General features: G+C 33.8%; 2 protein-coding genes across 7 annotated transcripts in view; one reads left to right on the forward strand and one right to left on the reverse strand.

Moving 5' to 3' along the window:
- LOC115211016 (potassium channel subfamily T member 2-like) overlaps nt 1–15,189 on the reverse strand; it is a 752,122-nt gene that overhangs the window by 515,367 nt on the left and 221,566 nt on the right. The window lies entirely within an intron of this gene.
- Nucleotides 1–15,189, forward strand: part of LOC115211004 (glycosaminoglycan xylosylkinase-like) — a 411,994-nt gene that overhangs the window by 88,358 nt on the left and 308,447 nt on the right. For 4 of the 5 annotated variants that reach the window (XM_029779846.2, XM_036501514.1, XM_036501518.1 and 1 more), the window contains one exon: nt 11,113–11,181. The exons of the other annotated variant lie outside the window; for it this stretch is intronic. The gene's annotated coding sequence lies outside the window, so the exon portion shown is untranslated. The remainder of the gene's footprint in view (nt 1–11,112; nt 11,182–15,189) is intronic. 5 annotated transcript variants of the gene reach the window in all.

Genomic DNA, 15,189 nt, shown 5'->3' on the forward strand with positions numbered 1-15,189 from the left:
ATATATATATATATATATATATGTATATATATATATATATATATAGGGAGAGAGAGAGATATATATAGAGAGAGAAAGAGAGAGAGAGATCTGTGTACCATACTTAAAGCAGATATATCATTGAAAGTAACCAAGTAACTGGCATTTGTCCTAAGATAGTATCTCTTATACATGTACTGTGTTAAAAACGTGAAAATATATCAAACACCATACATCTATGAGAGGCACTATTTCAGGAGGAATACCACAGTTAATTAGGCTTTCAATGATGTGTCTACTTTATGTATGATACATAGATTACTATTTGAAATTAATACTGCTTCTGTCACACATAAAAAAATACATACAAACACACACAAGCATGCACACATATGTACTGTATAAATGATCTTGACTGTAGATACTTATGCTACATAGCTTTCGAAGATTATCTCTCTTATATGTCATGTACTTACATGTTAGATTAGTAGTCTAAATATATTTATCTATCTACGAAGTATAACTAAAGCAGGGTGTGGTTGTTTGAACCACAGCATGTATTTATTATAGACTGGTTTAACCAGTTGGAATGCTAAATCATTAAATATATATTGAGCATTATATATATATATAAAATAAAATAATTAGGTTTCTTTCTTAATTTATGAATAACCATTTTTAGGTTAAGAAACAAACCAAGTAACTTAAGGAAGTTTAATATCTATAAATTGAGTAAATTAATTTTGAATTGTTCAAAAGAATATGTAAAATGATTGGGGTATTATATATATTAGCTTGTCATTAGAAATCATCAGAGATTTGTTGTGATTTTGAGGGTTCAAACTGTTTTGTTAAAGGGTGGTGTAAGTCTCTTTACTAGATATGAGTATGTGTAACAATTCTGTCTTGATGTTCTTAAAGAAGATTAGATTGTCGTTGTATGGTAAATGTAACTAAACTTTCACCAGAAATAGTTCAATGGAGGCTGGAGAGAACTCCATTAACACATATTGCAGTGAATTTGCATTGCAATATGGCTGGTAAATTGACAGAAAACTGCTGACATAAAAGATGAGAGATTGATGGCGTCTGTAGTTGAATAACTTAGCTAGGAAGTTCTTCAGACATAATCAACAGAGTTTGGTATGGTTCATTGGATGTACAGTGTTAACTTGTATGAAAAGCAGATCACAAGTGAACTGAGAAAAGAGTTTATTGGTAACGGTATTGGTCAATGTAGGGATATGGACAGGTGATGGAGGTGCGGAGAGAAAAAATATTGTACTCTGTTAGTGGAGAGAACTCATGACAAGGGAAGACTGAGGAACATATAAGAAGAAAGTTTATATCTCTAAATTTGGAACTTCTTTGATGAAATAAGAAATGACCAAGACCGATATAATGATATGGTGTATGGTAACGACATTCAGTCTATACCAACATGAAGGAGACATATCGAAACATGTTAATTGTAGTGAGACTAGTATAGAAGATAAAACTTGTGGAGATCTAAGAAAATATAATTAACACAATTATTGGAAAGAAAAAAATAATTATATTTATGTTGCAAGCTGATATATTTCTTTGAGAAAAATATTTCTCATTTCAATTGTAAATGGTATTTTGTGATTGTATGAAGAGAAATATCACAATCCTTTGCGGTAGTAAGGACAAATTGAGGAAGACTAGTCATTTTTGAAGATGGTATGACTGTATTTTGGAACAGATTTGAAATTTGTATCCAACATCTGTTGGATACAAATTAAATATTTACAGATATATCATACCTGTCTGTTGCTATCAATTATTTTAACAACCATCTAAAAATAGAAATGCTAATCCTTCTTTTTCTTAGTAATTAAAGTAATATCTTTATTGTTAAGATGGAAGTTGAACTCTTGACAAGAATTTAATTCAGATTCCTAAGACTCTTGTCTTGCCAGGCAACTTCTGTTTACACTTATACAGCATTATCTTGTTATAAAGATAGATTACTGTCATAAGATGTATCGATCCTTGACTATATTTCAGAGGAATGCTAATAGTTTGTTATTCAGTTTGCTAATTTTTAATTATATTGAAACTTAACAGTTTAAGCAGTAACTGATAAGTATTTGGTGATCACAGAAATAGTTGCTATTTTTCAATGGAATGTGTTCAATGAAAAATTGTTTCAGTAGGTTTAATGGCAAGGAGAGTGATTACAACATTGCTTTTGTTGTCAAGTGTCTGATATATTATTTCTTATCATATATGTGTTTTTGGCATAGACATGACCAAAGGTCTACTCTAAATCTATAGTTTTATTGTATTTTGCTTCATTGTTTTTAAAAATAAGAAAACTGATATTACATTAAAATACTATTTTAACCCTTTCATTACCAACCTGGCTGAAACCGGTTCTGGCTCTGAGTACAAATGTCTTGTTTTCATAAGTTTTGAATTAAAATCTTCCACCAAACTTTACTTACAATTTATGTTCCTAACACTAGCTGAATGATAGCTAAGTTACTTTTACTGAATTCTTTGTTACATTTAAAGTAACTGAAAGAAACACAGAGCATCTCAAAATAAATACAGCAACGAAAGGGTTAATACAATAGGAAACCTGAGTATTTTATCAATATGGTTGCCTATATGAAGGAAGGAACTTAGTCTGAAAGTTCATCTGCTTATAGCTATAAAGAAACGAGAGTCTAGAGCAGGCCTGACGAACTTGAATTACATTGAGGGCCACTTTAATCACAGAAAGATTTTGAGGGCTGCTTGTATACTTTATGCACTAATAGTCAAATAATCACTGCTGACAAAATTAAAAACAATTTGCTTTCTCATGCTATTATTACAATAATGAATGAAGGATCATTGATTCAACATGAAATATTATTGTTGCAAAAACAGTAGTATTTTTCTTATTTACTTTTCATTACAATCTTTAATTTTTGATAAAATTTTAAAAATGTTTGATTAAATAAACCCATTTCAAGGAAGGATCAAGCTAAGTCTGCAGGCCGCATGCATCCCAGCCCTGGTCTAGAACATGTTACTGAAATAACTGCAATAACTTTTGCAAATTACTTGAAAGTATTATGCTGGGAAGTTTTAATGAATCCAATCTTGTTTGATGATGTATTTTCTAAGGAATAATACTCAGTTATGAGATATTTATTAAGCAGAGTATATCCTTTCATTGATGTGAAAGAGAATATAACCTCAGTTAGACATGAATAAAACTATTAACACCTACAGGTTGTGTTAATCTAGTAGTAAAGTCCATGATCCATTTTACAGTGAATGGTTCGTTTATCTGATGTATCCATTTGTGAATTTCAATTTTGCAAAACCAAACTGTGATTTCTTAAGACATAATAACCGCTGCAGTGAATCAAGGCAGTGAACTGGAAGAGTCATTACAGTATTAATTAAAATGCTTTGTAGTATTTATTCCCACTGAGGTCAGCTTTACTTTTCAGCCTCTTGGCTTTGATAAAGTCCTAGTCTAGTATAATGGATTAGTACAGCATTGGATAAGATGTTCTAATAACTTTGCCAATGTTATTATCTTAACTTTTATTTATTATTTATAAGTTATTATCATAAGGTGCCTTGTAATATTTCTGGCTCTGTTGAAGTCAACTTTTCTATAATCCTGGAAGGATTATAGAAAAATGCCTTTCATCTTGAGCAAATTGATAAGCTTCTCCAGTTGCATCCTAATGTAGAACTCATTGGATGGAGTGGGATATTCTTTGTAGAGAATCAGAAGTTATACAATTCTATAGCAGTAAAAGGATATACACATAGATATTATTAAATCTTTAATGACTATGAAGGCACAGTGCCAGGATCTAGAAGTTATATACACTTACACATACACATACACATACACATATTAAACTTACACAAGGTAAAGATTGACAGTGACTTTGAAGTTTCAGGTGCTTGCCTTCATCAGATTGTGGACACAACAGTCTGATGAATGCAAAAAAGTAAGCTTAGACTTCAAAGTTACTGTCAACGTTTTCTTTGTAAGAGTTTACTAAAAAGTAGGGTAGTCCTTCAGTTTAATGCTAAATTGTTTTTATATGTTCTTTACATGATTAGGCTTACTTCTTTCTTAAATTCTAAGTGAAGTTAATAGGATTAGCCTCATAAAAGTAATTATTTTAATTAATAGATGTAGCATAGTTTTCCTTTACTGTTGATATGCATAGTAAACCAAACTGGTTAAAAGGTGAACTTGCCCTTAATATCTGTCAGTTTTAAATACTATCAATTTTTTCATCATTTGGCTGGGCGACTTGCTCTAAACTATGTAACTCTTCCATATGAGATATCTCAATTGAGCAATGGAGCATGAATGTCTGGCTTTAGTTTTAGTGTCACATTAGTCTTTTGCTAGCTAAAATATCTCATCTGTGCATGCCACAACTACAGACTGCTCAGCATCTAGTGGTATTTGCCATTGATTCAATAAGTTCATTTGCTGAAATAGTTCACATCCGCCATGCTGCATCCCATGGTTTAAACAAACCATGGTTTGAGTTTTAAAGTGCAACTAATAAAGCTGTATAATTGGGGGTAGAAATATTGGAATATTTTAGTTAATTTATCTTGTCCTTTAAACCCTTTTTATAATCACATTTCTAAGAAAATACTCTGTGAATGTGTTTCAAGTTATTTTGAAATACAATCAAGATGTGTCATTCAGTAAAATAACTTTGTCATTATTAAATATGTGTTTCACAGTGAATTGGTACTATTGTTAGCATACTGGACAAACTGTTTAACGGCATTTGTTACAGGTTTACATTCTGTGCGCATGGCTCAGTTGTTAGAGCGTTGGGCTCACAATCATGTGGTAGTGAGTTCAATTCTCGGATTGGGCTGTGTTGTGTTCTTGAGCAAGACACTTTATTTCACGTTGCTCCAGTTTATTCAGCTAGAAAAAATGAGTTGCAATGTCACTGGTGCCAAGCTGTATCAGCCTTACCATTCCTGTGGACAACATTGGTGACATGAAGAAGGGAGGCTGGTATGCATGCTGGTCTTCCATAAACAACCTTACTTGCTTAGACTTCTGCCTCAGCGGGTAATTTTCTAGATGCATTCTCATGGTCATTTGTGACTGAAGGGCATCTTTACCCGTTACATTCTGTGTTCAAATTCTACTGAGGTTGACATTGCCTTTTATCCTTTCAGGGTCAATAAAATAAAGTACCAGACATGCATTGGGGTGAGTGTAATTGATCATCTCCTACTCCAAATTTTCAGGCCTTCAGTTGTAGAAAGAATTACTAAGCCTGTTTGGAACATAGAACTTAAAAGGTCTTTTATCCAAAATTATTATTGAAGGTTTTAGCATAAATATAAATACTTTAAAATGAGAAGTTTTATATTACAACAAAAGTAGTCTAAGGTGTGTTGGTATGGACAAAGGATTGTAGGATTAAATGTGGGTATGATGGAAGATTCTGATTGTGAAAATGGAAGGAAAAAATTTAGGTTACTTTAATTATAAACTTGAGGCCATACCAGAAAGCATTTTTAAAATTTGCTTACAAGAATGGTTGATGGAATAGATAAAAGACTTCTTTTTCAATAAGCTATAGCTTCTAAAGTGGAATATTAGCCCATGTTGAAATATTGGTTTCAAATTTTGGAACAAGGCCAGCAATTTTAGAGGCGGAGTAAGTAGATTACATCATTCTCAGTGTTCAACTGGTACTTATTTTATTGACCCCAAAAAGACAAAGGGCAAAGTCAATCTTGGTGGAATTTGAACACATATCGTAAAGACAGACATAATAACACTAAGCATTTTTCCTGACATACTAATGATTGTGCCACCAATCTGTCTTCACCCATGTTGAAATATTGTATGAAATATAGTAGCATTTATAAACTTTCTAATAAATTATGAAATTAATTGTCATTGGTTTCACTTTGTTTAGTGTTAACTGCTGTATTTTGTTGCATTTGTGGAAGTAGAGAGGGATAGGTGAGCAAAATATTGAATTCCAGTGAACTCAAACTGTAATATAATGTAGCATTTTAATAGATTAAGGGGTATTAAGGTTGAAGGTGTGAAGTGTAGATTTATGACATTTTGTAAGCACTGCATTAAAGAATAAGAGGAGCCAAATAAAGATTCCTCTATGCCAGTACTCTGCAACCAGTATGCTGTGGCACACTGGTGTGCCACAGGGTAATGTGAGTATAATATTTTCCCTATACTTTTAGTTCAGGTGTACTACCGAATTTTGAAAAGAATATAAGTGACTGCAAGTGAAAAAAGGTTGCAGAGCACTGCTCTATGCAATAGTTTGTCTTCCTAGAAACAACAGCCAACTTTCTCTTAAACCTTTAGCATTCAGATTACTCTGTCAAATATAATGTTTGTTTATTCATATTGCTTTGAATTTATCATATATTATTTTATAGGTTTGAAATTTCAGTGATGTGATTGTTTATTTTTTAGAATGACATTGTACAATAGGTGTGAGTCTTTTGTTTACAAAGATTACATAACATGTCAAGACATGCCACATAAGCCAAGGCATACTTTCATGGTAGACTGCAAGCTAATGACACTGTCAGGAAGTCATTGATTTCAAACCAGTGAACACAAGGGAAATACGAACTCACTGACATAAACACATACATACATACTGACAGATGTGTGTGTGTGTGTGTGTGTGTGTGTGTGTGTGTGTGTGTGTGTGTGTGTGTGTGTACATACATACATACATACATACATCATGCTTACATACATACATATTGGGGTTGGACAAAATAATGGAAACACCTAGTATCATAGCATCATAATTTTGAAATATCTATAAAACTGTCAAAAGATTTTTTATTTTTATGTTTTTTGATTTATTATTAGTGTTGCTTAATACATTTTGCTAAAATTGCTGTTTCTTTTCAGATATCATTAGAAAAAGGTAATGAAAATTCATTAAAATGACAGATTCATCGGACTTTTGTAGAGGTCAAATTGTTGGTGCTCGTATGGCAGGCACTGGTATAATGAAAACAGCCAAAATGTTTGGTGTATCAAGAAGTACTGTCTTGAAAGTAATGACAGCCTTTGAGAAAGAGGGAGAAACCTCCTCGTTGAAACAAAACTCTGGAAGAAAACCAAAACTTTCAGATAGGGAACGTCAGACTTTTACGCGAATTGTTAGAAAGGATCACAAAAGTACAGCTCCCAAAATTACTGCAGAGCTTAATGACCACCTCGAGAATCCAGTTTCCACAAAAACTGTTTGCCAGGAGCTGCACAACGCCAGATTTCATGGGAGGGCTGCAATCAGAAAACTACTACTTTCAAAAACAAATGTTGCAAAGCGTTTAGAGTGTAGTAAGAAACTACAGAATTGGTTCCTAGAGCAGTGGAAGAATGTTATTTTCTCGGACAAGTCATCCTTTACTTTGTTTCCGACCACCGACCGGGTATACATGTGGAGACAGTCAAAAGAAGCATTTGACCCAGACTACCTTCTTCCAACTGTTAACCATAGAGGAGGATCTGTGATGATCGGGGGGGGGGGGGGGGCTATATCTTGGAAATCCGCCGGCTCAATGGTTCCCCTTCATGACTGAATTAATTGACAAGACTATTTAAGCATTTTATCTGATCAAATTCATCTTATGGTTGCAGAACTGTTTCCAGAGGGAAATGCAGTCTTTCAGCATGATAATGCACCAATTCACACAGCTAAAGTTGTTACTGAATGGCACAAGGAACATTCTAGAGAAGTTGAACATTTTATCTTACCTAAGATGCCATAATGCAGTTGGACTGAACTTGCAATATCATGTTTGGGAAGCAAACTTCTTAACCACACAGTGATGTCTCTGCCTGCAGTATAACCAATAAATACTAGACATGTCATTGCTAACTTATAAATTTTTCTGCCTTTTAACAAAATAACTGATCTCCTTGAACATATATTTACTTAAATTTCTCCAGTTCTTTTTTCCGATCATTTAGCCAATCTCTTTATTAAAAGCAAACATGAAAATGTTATTGGTTTCTTTAGAGTTTTGTGTTATATTTGAAAAAGTGAAATTTTAATACTTCCATCAATCAAATATCAGAAATCTGTAATTTACTGTAATAAAAATGCACATTCAGACTCCTCTTTACCATATTAATAAAAATATACACTCCTCCACCAGTTTTTGAGATATCTTGTCCATGGACAAACAAACAAACATGACTGACAACAATATCCGTCTTAGTGAAGGCAGATGTAATAATAATGGTTTCAAATTTTGCCACAAGGGCAGCCATTTTGGGGTAGGGGTTGAGTTGATTACTTTGACCCCAGTGTTGAACTGGTACTTATTTTATTGACCCTGGGAAGGGAACAGTTAATTACATTGACCCTCTAGTCCCCACTCCCCCAGCACTTGATTGATACTTTGTTTTATTGACTCTGTAAGTATGAAATTTAAAAGTTGATCTCAATGGAATTTGAACTCAGAATGTAACATGATGAAAAACCACAAGGTATTTTGTTTGTGCTTTAATGATTCTGCAATGATAATAAGGATTGCAACAAATGAAGTTAGTCTACACCAGTGGTTCCCAACCTGTGGTCCGCAGGCCCCTGGTGGTCCACAAAGGTAGTACTAGGGGTCTGTGAACTAAATTCAAAATTTCAAAATATATATATAAATATATAAATATACACACACACACACACATAAGGATAAGCATATTAAAAGGGGTCTGTGAGAAAACTCATTTAGATAGAAGGGGTCCTTGGTAGTGAAAAGGTCGGGAACAACTGGTCTATACCATCAGCCCTAGTACTTTACTGGTACTTTATTGTTTTTAGAGAGAGATGAAAGGCAAATTTAAACAAAAGTGTTGGAACAAATACTGCAAAGCATTTTTTTTACTGACACTTTAATGATTCTGCCAGTTTACCAATAAGCTTTTTATTATTCGTAGCAAGACCATGGCGGTGAGCTGGCAGAATCGTTAACACACTGGATGAAATGCTTAGCGTTATTTCACCTGTCGCTGTTTTGAGTTCAAATTCCGCTGAGGTCGACTTTGCCTTTTATCCTTTTGGGGTTGATAAAATAAACATCAGGTTTAACACTGGCGTTAATGTAATCAACTAGTTTCCTCCCCTCAAATTTCAGGCCTTGTGCCTTTAGTAGAAAGGATTATTGGTATCAGGAGCCTTTTATTGTATTGGCTGAGATTTTTCTTTAGTTATTTGAGAAAAGCATTAGTTCTTTGCACATCTTGGGAAGAGTATATTACTAGCACACTCTCTTTACTTCACTTGGGACAGAATCTTCTTAGTGAATACTTTTTTCCATTGCCTTTTATACTAATTCTGACGGTTTGCAACTCACTTACTTTTAATGTCCTCCTCATTGTCACTTACTGTGGCTAGTATCATGAGAAGGGACCGCTGGTTGTCAACTTTTGAACCTGACAGCTAGGTGAGTTTACTGCAACCAGTGATGTAACCAATGTTTTTCTTTCAACAACAACAGTTTTCAGGACCTGCTGTTCTTTTGTTACTTCTACTGCTGGTTCATCACTCTCTTTCTCTGCCTTTCTTGTTCATCAAGGCAGAATGCCCCTAAATAGCTCTTACTAATACAAATGCAACATCAGGTTTCCTGCTCATTGTCATTGCTTTTGTTTCTCTAACTATGATGGAACTCAGCTCTGAAATGACTTTTGTATGTTTTATTTCTTTTTATCGTTCTAACCCCTTTTAATACATCATTTCTTGTTACCTCTGTATTCACAACTGCCCACACTGTACTACAGAGGAGGCAATGAGTTAGGGGTTAATGCCACTGGCAATATCCCTGGCTGTCACCATTGTATGGCACTGGAAATATTGTAATGATAATAATGTATAATTGTATGAGCTTACAGGCAGGTGTGTGGCACACAAAACTAGCCTGTTTACTTGCTCCATTCCCATGTAGATAGGACTATATATTTTACTGTGATTCATGGAAACCATGTTTCTACACTTATCAACCAGGGCCTCCTGCAACTGTCTATCCTTTTAAGGGTATATAACAGCTTCCAACAGTGTCAATAATAATGCAAGGGTATATTACTCTCATTTTTGCTTGTTCCTGAATGTATTGCTCTGGCAAGAAAGCACTATCTCTAGTAGAACATTCCTCTATTGTCTCCTTTTCCTTAAAACTGATCTATGTCTTGATATTCATTGTGATTCACTGCACTAGACATTTTATACTGTTGTTAAGTTCATTAATTTTTCTGTCTGTAATAATTACTATATCTGTTTGGAATTACTTTTATTTCTAAATCTGTGTTTTTGTAATTGTCTGACACTAAAACACTTAGTTCCAATTACAGAGTATATTTGAAACACAAACACCACATGGCTAATTAATGTAACTCACACTACATTCATGCTGCTCAACAGATGAAACATTAAAATAAAACCAGAAACAAAACATATCCTATAGCCAAACAAAACTTGCATAGTATGCAGTGTTCTCCAAAAGATAATGTTGCATACACTTCAAAAGTATGGAGGTATCCTTGATATTTCAGTAGAAATTTGCATAAAACTACCACAGGACAAGACCAGAAATTTGGTGGAGAGGTTTATTTGATTTAATTACTCCCCAGTACTTGATTGGTAGTTTATTTTATTGATCCTATGAGGACAAAAAGTAAAGTTGGTCTTGGCAGGATTTGAACATAGAACGTAAAGAATTGTAACTAAATACTGTAAGATATTTTGTCATCACCACTTGGTGATGGATGGAAGGACATTATAAGGAGAATTCAGAAAAATATGGCCTTTGTTCATGAGAGATGGTTATGAAAAAAAAAAAAAGGTAAACAACATGCATAAGGGATGTTTCAAGTGGGGGACAGCTACCTTGGGTTAATAAAAAAAATAAAAAACACGCCCCTGAATAAGATTTCTATTATTAGTGTGTTGTGATAATAGTGAGTGTGTGTTATGCTTTTGTGAAATCAAAATAAAAATTTTGTTGTAAGAATCAATAAACCATTCACAGATTTTACATTTTGCCAGTCTCTTTCATTAAAACTATTATTTACAAAACATGTTTCTTTTTTTTATTTATTTTTAGAGAAATCTCATTTCATCCATCTAAGAGAAGAGGAGGAAGCTTAGATTTTCTATTACATGAATGATAATTGTAAGTACTGGAATTTGCATTTTCAGCACTTAGTGTTCATTCTTTCTCTGAAAATGTTATTAAAGAATTATAAATGCACATAATATATATGTTAATATTATGTCGCTTTCCTTGTGATGCGTTGTCTATCATGCTACCAGCTCTTTTATGAGTATCATCTCTTATGTGACTTGGACACTCAGAGATTGTTTTTCCTAAATTTTCTCTGTGTATGTATGTATGTGTGTGTTTGTGTGTATGTATGTGTGCACGCATATGTATTTGCTTCATAATCATTAGCATTTCATTATCATTAACATCTTAGTAATATGCACATGTTAATGCTTAGATCATGTACTGATTGTGATTTAAGGACTGCAATCCCTTCTGGTTCAATGATTTACTTGCATTACATTTAATTTTTAGCGCTGATAGTGGAAGGTTTGAGAATTTTTCAGCATTAAATTACATGTTATTTTTTCAGTTCACTTATATACAACATTTAAATCATGTGCATAGCATCTCCTGTGTTATCACCTATGATACTTTTGTTTCATCTGCATAACTAGAGAAGATGGCTGTCTGTATAGCTGAGGGTGTGTCTGAGAAAGCCATTATGAACAGCAGTGGCTCAGGATAGTATTCTATGTAACCCCATTCACTGTTATTGTTTCTTGGGAGATGGTTTCATTGGCTACTACTGCCTGACTTCTGTATTTTAAAAAGTCATGCAGCCACTCCCCCAGTTTTGTGACTATACTGAGATCATATAACTTTTGACATATTCCATGACTGACTTTATTGAAAGCTTTTGCAAAATTGAGATGCATTACATCCAAATTTTAGTGGTTCAGCAATTGTTATTAGAGCCAAGCATATCTGTTGCAGGATCTGTGTCAGACAGCTCCTTTCTGTTGAAAATTACGTTGGTGTTAGTTTATAAATCATATTCTTTGAGGAACTTGATTAGTTTCCTTCTGACAATTTGTTCCATGACTTTGCTGATATGTGATATCAGAGACAGACAAGCCTATAATTTTTAGCATTTGCTCTGTTTCTACCTATAAGAATGGGACAAATTATGCATTCCTTTAACCTTCTTGGAAATTTACTACTTTGAAGAGTAACTGCAGTGGTTTTGTAAGGGATTGTTTACCCATTTTTAGAAGGATTGTGGGAAATCTACGAGGACCAGCAGCTGAGTTTAAGTTTATTTAATCTATCTTTTTTTTTTTATGTTGATGTAGTCAAATACTGCTGTCTCTGTATTTGTTACTGTGATGGCAAAGGATTCATCTGGTCTACTCACTTGCACGTGTCCCACAGATTAGGTGAAAACACTTTTGAATTGCTCATTCAGTATTTCACTTATCTGTCTGGGATTTGCAGATAGTAAACTGAGGTTCTGTTTCTTTAGCAAATTTGAAGAAAGCTTTAGGGTTTTGTTTCCTATGCTCTAAAATCATTGCCAGTTTGCTGCCTAATGTAGTATTAGTCATTGAGTTAACATTATTTTTTCCTCATTAAATAAGTATTTCTAATTAGATTTTTGATGTTGAATACATTAAATATTTAAACACTAACTTAACTATTGTATTCCATGCAGGTGGCAACTCTGAGTAATTAACTTCAATGACATTTCTTAATCTATGTAGTTTTTAAGTGAATTTTATTTTGTTAGGTTATCATGTAGTTGATAGTATCCTGTTCAGCAGGAGGTTTATCTCTTTTCAGTAATGACTCCCAGTTCAGTCAGCCATTTCAATTCTTGAAACTGTCAATCATGATAAAATATGTATGGGTAGATGATATGAGAAGGGTAGATGTTCATATGTTTCTATTTTTCTTTTACAATATGATGAGATATATATAAATGAACAAATAAATGAATATATAAAAATTAATCATGTCAGAACATGCTGTATTAAATTGTGAAACAAAGTTGTTTCAATATAGACTGTAGTGCGAGATTGAAAGGCGTGATGCTTGAAAGCCAAATATCAATCCCCACCAACACCCACCTCACTTACTCTTCCATTGCTATCACCACTATTTCTTCTAAAAATTACCATTGATGCATATGGAATAAGATAGTTATAATTAATATTATTGATGTATATTGGACTAAGATAGTTATAATTAATGTTATGCATTGTCTATGATTTATTCTAATCAGTTCTGTTAGAACTTATCTGTGAAACAAAAGTAGATAGAAAGATAGATAGATAAATAGAAAGAGAGAGAAAGAATTGATTAAACATTTAGTTGTAACTTGCAGGTATTTCTATCCTTCAGTGTGTGACTATCTGTTCTGGGACCATGCAGTAGTACACTGTGTGTGTGTGATACAGATTTGGTATGTCATATCTAAATTGATATTCATGATATACCATATTTAGATTGTTACTCAACTTATTCTTGTCTGATTGAATGATTTAATGAAAGTCACTGCAGAGATAGTGTATGCTCAGTTGGCATGTAAGATAATTAAAAATAAATTGCTGAGGTTAATTACATACTCACTGATGCCAGCTGCATAATAAAGCAATAGTTAAGTTAGTGTCAACATACTTAATGCAGTGCACATTAACAAATCATATTAGAAATATGCAGGTGTTGAAGAAAAGACATCAGCGAAATGACTACAGTAGTCATCGGCAACCTTTTGCAAGAAGTGGGCCACACAATACATGGTTCATTATTAGATGGGCTAAGGTGCCAAGCTGGCAGAATAATTAGCATGTTGGACAGAGTGCTTTGCAGCATTTCATTCATCTTTACATTCTGGTTTCAAATTCCGCTGAGGTCAGCTTTATTTTTCATCCTTTAGGGGTTGATAAAATAAGTACCAGTTGAACACTGGGGTTAACATAATCAACTTTTCCTGCCCTCTCCTGAAATTGCTGGCCTTATGCCAAAATTTGAAATCATTATTAGATAAGTTGCTCTACTAAAAAAAAAAGTCAAGGTAATATTGTGTTAGGCATGCCATTCAAAAAGTCCCATGGGCTGCTAGTTTGCCTGTGACTGGACTACAAGGGTGTGCTGAAAAGTCCCTGGTTTTAAAGGTGTCACTTAAGGCTTGGTTGGAGGCCTAACCCTCCAAGTTCTTTTACAGGGCTTAGAAAAACTGAAGGACCACTGCAATAAGTTTGTGAGTCTGAGACAGGAATATGTTGAATAAAATCATGATTAGCTGATCCTCCTGTATTTTCTTGTACCCAAAGCCAGGAACTGTTCAGCCTTTCCTCAGAGTTTGGTCCATATGCTGGACTGAATGTAGCTATTGGTGTTGAGTCATTTTGTGTGTGTGTGTGTGTGTGTGTGTGTGTGTGTATGTGAGTAGGCAGTGGTGAATAATTATGTGTTTTGTTTTTTACTGGTATGATGTTAATGTCTATGGATATTTAAGAGTGCAGTTGGAAAAAAAGTTGCAGGGACTGCAAGGCTTCAAGTGAAGAGCAATGATGAACCCCTCCCCACATCACATGTCTAGATGATCTTGATTTACTATGAATGTATTCTGATAGTGTGTAGCAAATATTGTTTTATAAGGTTTGTTGTTTCCTTTCTTAGGTTGACAGGTTAATGTACATGTTATAGGGCTGATAGTTCATAAAGGATAGTATATATTGTTACTAAATTTTATATATATTGGGTCATTCCATAAATAATGCAGTTTTTTAATGCTACTTTTATTTTTCAAAATTAAGATAATCAAAGTTCTTTTTTGATCCAAAATATACTTTCCTTCATTTTCTACAATGCTTTTACATCTATCTGGTAGACTTGCAAGGCTCCTCTTCCAAAATTCACTTGTCTGTGATGAAAAAGACTCCTCCAGTACTGTTCTGACCTCATCTACAGAACTCCTATCTTTTCCATCCAAATGATTTTGTAGACTGTGAAATAAATGATAACCAGATGAGGCAATGTCTGGCGAATATGGTGGGTGGGGCATCTTTTCCCATTCAAACTGCTCCAGCCTTTGGAATGTCATCCTTGCTGTATGTGGCTGAGCATTATCCT

This window comes from Octopus sinensis, linkage group LG1, assembly GCF_006345805.1.
Source record: "Octopus sinensis linkage group LG1, ASM634580v1, whole genome shotgun sequence".
Taxonomy (NCBI): Eukaryota; Metazoa; Mollusca; class Cephalopoda; order Octopoda; family Octopodidae; genus Octopus; species Octopus sinensis.